The sequence below is a fragment of the Cupressus sempervirens genome, chromosome 6 (genome assembly GCF_028749045.1).
Source record: "Cupressus sempervirens isolate cs-2001-9-10 chromosome 6, ASM2874904v1, whole genome shotgun sequence".
Taxonomy (NCBI): domain Eukaryota; kingdom Viridiplantae; phylum Streptophyta; class Pinopsida; order Cupressales; family Cupressaceae; genus Cupressus; species Cupressus sempervirens.
Window position 1 is genome coordinate 401678855 of NC_143123.1, and position 5246 is coordinate 401684100.

Consider the following 5246-nt stretch of genomic DNA (forward strand, 5'->3'; position numbering starts at 1 on the left):
AAAATAAATCTGATGAATGTCAGGCTATTAACAAATGGAAACTATTGGTGGTGATTGAGACTAGTAAAAATCTAAAATGTAACACATCTAATAATGGTGGTGAGTATTGCAACAAATAATTTGAAGTTACTATTTTTCTAATGGTATTGATAGATAGAAAATTATTTCAAGGAATCCATAGGAAAATGGAGTGGTTGAATGCATGAACATGATAATAATGGAGCATGTAAAGAGAATGAGGCTACATGTTGGGATTCTCTTAAAAATGTGGGCAGAGGCTATCAATACTATTGCACATTTGATCAATAGAGGTCCCTCTATTTCTTTGGGTTGTAGTATTCTAGAGGAAGTAGAGATTGGTAAGAAAGTGAGTTTTTCTCTTCTCACAACCTTTTCTTTTGAAGCATTTGCACACATAAAGATTCTGATGATAGAAACGATATGAAAGATAAATATAAGAAATGTATATTTGTTGGAAATGGAACTCGATGAATTTGGTTATAGGCTTTGGGATTTTAGAAATCATAAAATTATAACAAGAACGAATGTCATATTCAATGAGAAATTTTTGTAAAAATATTTATTGTAGAAGCATGACAAAAAAGAAAATGGTTATGTAGAATTGGATGATATTCCAAAAGATGATAGTCCAATAGTTTCTTATTCTTTGCAACAACAACAAATACCACTAACCCTGGTGAATGTTAAATGGTCAACAATGTTATGTAGCCCTCCAAAAATATTTTCTTCCTCTTTTTAATCTATTTTATTAATAGATGTTTGTGAACTAGAATATTATGATAAAGCTATGCAAGTGGATGCAAAGATTTAGTGGGATTCTATAATGATAGAAGAAATTGACTCCTTGCTAAAAAATTAGACTTGGGTTTTGTGTGGGTTTCCTATAGGTAAAAGGACTTTATAGAGTAAATGCATCTATAGGCTTAAAGAAGAGGATGGACATAACAAAAGATTTAAATCCATGTTAGTTGTAAAAGGATTTGTATAGAAAAAAGGAAATTATTTTGATGAGATATTTTCTTGAGTTGTAAAAATTATTTCTATTCAAACTATTTTAAGTATTGTGACTACTAAAGATTTGCATTTGGAGTAGTTTAATGTTAAACTATCCTTTCTTCATGGTGATCTAGATGAAGAAATATATATATAGAATAATGAAAGGGATTTGAGGTCAAAGGTAAGTAGAATTTAGTATGTAGATTGAAGAAATATTTATATGGCTTGAAGAAAACACCTTGATAATCATAACTTAAATTTAAATATTTTATGAATGAGGATAAAAATACCTCAGTGTCATTCTGACCATTATGTTTATTTTAAGAGGTTGGATGATGACAACTAAATTATTTTATATTTATATGTTGATGATATGGTTATAGTTAGGTCTAAAATGTATCACATTAAGATATGTAAACAACAACTAGCACATTCATTTGTTGTGAAAGATTTGGGGCCAACAAAACAAATCCTTGGTAAGAAAATAAGTAGAGATAGGAAAACCAAGAAAGTGAATTTATCTTAGGATAATTATATGTTATCCCCAACTAATATTGTAATATATAATATGAATATTGTTCAGTGATGATGCTATGAATGTATCTCAAAGAGTCATATCAATTGTTATATTTCCATTGATGCCAAAGTATTAATTGGCTAGACATTATGCTAACTCTAGAAAGAACCATATCATTTGATTGATGAAGAGGATTTGTAAAAAATATCATGAAGCTAGAGTTGATATGTAAGGTATTCAATGGGTAATTGAATGAGCTAGACAATGATTATGTGATATTAATTTGGTTATTTTACAATCATGTGTTATTGAGAAGTATTGAAGATCACAAGCTTAACCGAGTCACTAGGTTAATAAAGGGAGACTGTATTCATCGATTGCCTACAACATTTCCCCAGTGATTGCAAAGAAGAATAAAGAATATAGTGTTACCTAAGAAAGTCATCTTAATTGATTTATATGTTTCCCAAATAAATATAATGTTTATCGAGTGAAAACTAGATAAACAAGATTGAGAAATTGGAATCAGAGGCTAACTTTTGATGGAAATTAGGAAAATTCAAGAAGGTCTATTGTGAGATCTATGATAGATAAATCTTAGAAGGATTTGATGAAAGAAATTGAATAAGGATAAGGATGATGTATTCACTAAGTGACTACAACATTCCTTGAGTGATTGCAAAGGAGAAGGAAGAGCATAATGTTGCCTGAGAAAGTTAGTATTAATTAAGTTTTATGTTATCCAAGTAAATATAATGTTTATCAAGTAACAAATAGATGAACAAGATTGAGAAATCAGAATCATAGGCTGAATTTTGATGGAAATTTGAAAAGTTCAAGAAGGTCTATCATGAAGTCAAAGTTAATTGTGAGATCTTTGATGGATAAATATCAGAATAAATTGACGAAAAAAATTGAAGATGGATAAGGATGGACACAAAATCTTATGTAAAGTTATATTTCTATGTGTCTAAATTCATTTTATGAATGAATTTAGTTGTAAACCTAAGATCAATGATTCAAAATAGGTAGAAAAAGGTGGAATGATCTAGAAGCATTGAGAAATCTATTTAAGGAGGATAAAATAATAGTTTAGATTATGGATCTCATGTTGCAAACTAGAATGGAAGTATATTGAAGTGTTAAAGTTGTAGTGAGTGTGAGCTATTGAAAAAAGTGAGAGAAAGAGATTATTGAGCCAAGTGAATTGAACATAGAAAAGAGGATAGAAGAAGAAGAGTTTGTGGAAGACATAATGAATAGAGTGAGTAAAAGATAGAGAAAGAGAAAGAACATAGATATGAAAAAAAGGTAGTTTCTATTCTTAACAAATCATTTACCACTGTTATTTTTTAAACATTGTAGAAACAAATCTTGGACGCACCGAGTGGTCCTAACAAGTCTATGAAATCCTATATGGTAACATTGATTAGTGATATCTGTAATTCCTATAAATTAGGCCACTCGTTTTATTCCTAGATACGGAGTGATACAATCTAGTTGATTTCCTAGTGAAATCCTCTAACAAAGTCACTTTAAAAAAGTGTATGTAACCTTTAAAAGGTAGTCTCACAGAAGAGACCACTTTGAAAGAGTGAAATTTTTGGTTTTCCTATCCTAGGTGTTTTTTCCTTAATAGGGTTTCCATGTTAAATATTGGTGTAGAAATTGTGTGAATGTTATTTGTGTTTCAAGTTGATTTATATATTTTCACAATTTATAGCTACTTGGTAATAACTAAGATATCGCAAGGTAATAAATAGAAATCTACTAAGAATCAGCAAAGAATAGTTTGATAATAGTTTTGAAAGAAGTTGATGTATGAGTTAAGTTTCAAGCTAGATATGTCTATTGAGTGATTGGATGTATTGAAGATATTGTTAATAATGTTTATGTTTCTTTGATAGTGATGAGATGTTTGAAGGGACTATGAGATAACAATACATAACTAATTCAACTCCACTCTCAGTTATCTAACATTATATTAAGAAGATGTTGCAAGCTTTATCTATGGAGAATGCCAAAGCTATTAGCACACATTTTCCTAGTTATTTAAAATTGAGGATAAAATGTCCAAGGTACCTTATGCTTCATCTATAGGAAGTTTGATAAATGATATCGTATGTACTAGGCTAGATATTTCTCATGCAGTCACAATTTTTAGTAGGTATATGAGTCATCCTAGGATTGAGCATTGGAATACAATGAAATGGAATCTTGCATATCTAAGAGGAACATCTAGTAAAGGTTCACCTTTTGGGGGATCTAATATTTATTTAGAAAGCTATGTTGACTCAAATTTGGATGGGGATCTAGATACCAGGAAGTGTACTATAGGAAATATCTTTACTCTTGGAGGGATAGTAGTGAGTTAGGTTTCTTGGTTATGTTACTACAACAAAGGCAACCAAGGAGATGATATGGTTTCAATTATTCATACAATAATTGGGACACCCATAGAGGGCTAATTATTTGTTTATAGATAGGTAGCGCATTCATCTTGTGATGAATTGTGGTCTACATAGCAAGACAAAATACATACAATTGTGGTACCATTTCATTTGGTTAGTTTTGTATGATGAACAATCTTAGATAGACAAGATACATATAGATGATAATCTAGTAGATATGTTTAAAAAGGTAGTGATAAGGGAGGAGATGAAATCTTTATTAAAACTTTGATTAGTCTTCTATATAGAACATAATAAAGAAACAACTCAATCTAGGGTGGCTTGATCTAGTGGGAGCGTCATGTGGTAGTGGTATTGCTATAGGATTAGTCTCCAAGTGGAAGGTTGTTGTTTAATGTGGAGCATGATTAGCCACCAAGTGGGAGATTGTTAGATTGTGGTGACTAATCAAGAAATTACTGTACACTCACCATGTATCCTTATTGGGGTTTTGGGGCTAGGCCCTAAGTTGGGGTTTGGGAGTGGCTACCCCAATACAATCAGGGGCGATAGCCCAAGATTATTGGGGATATTTTTTTGAGGGATGACATGTTGTAATTATTCTATCCCTAGTTTTGTAAGTGGTAAAAAACTTGTGCAAAGTGGGTTAGGGTTAGGGATTTCATTATGTGTAATGAGATTGTAGCTTCTTGCAACCATATTGAGCTATAAGGGATTACAAATTGTAATTAGGTTGTAACCAGTGGATAATAGATGTAGCCCATGGATTGGGTGAACCAAGTTAAATATTTGTGTCTTTTGTTCTCTCCTATGTGGTTTATTATTTTTTGATATTGGTTTTATTTTTATGTAAATGATATTTCTTTCTCTTTAATCCTAACAACTATGCATGACAAATCTAACCTCATTTGCAATACTTACATGGTATATTGTCATTGCAAATGACCTATATAGAAGAGGACTAGATGATACCTTACTTAGGTGTCTAGAACATGATGAGTCCAAGCTCACATTAGTTGACATACACAAAGGTATTTATGGATCTCATTTTGATGGTCTAACACTAGCTCATAAAGTACTTTGAGCATGCTACTATTTGCCAAACATGAAAAAATAGAGAGTCAAATTTTCTAAACCTTGCAAGAAATTTTTATTATATGGTAATATGATCCATGCTCTAGCTAGAGAGCTAATTCCTTATATCAGGTATTGGTCATTTCAATAATGGGCCTTTGATCTAATTCAAATTTTTTACCCATCATCATCTAATGGATAAAAGTTTGTCATTATGAAAACATAGT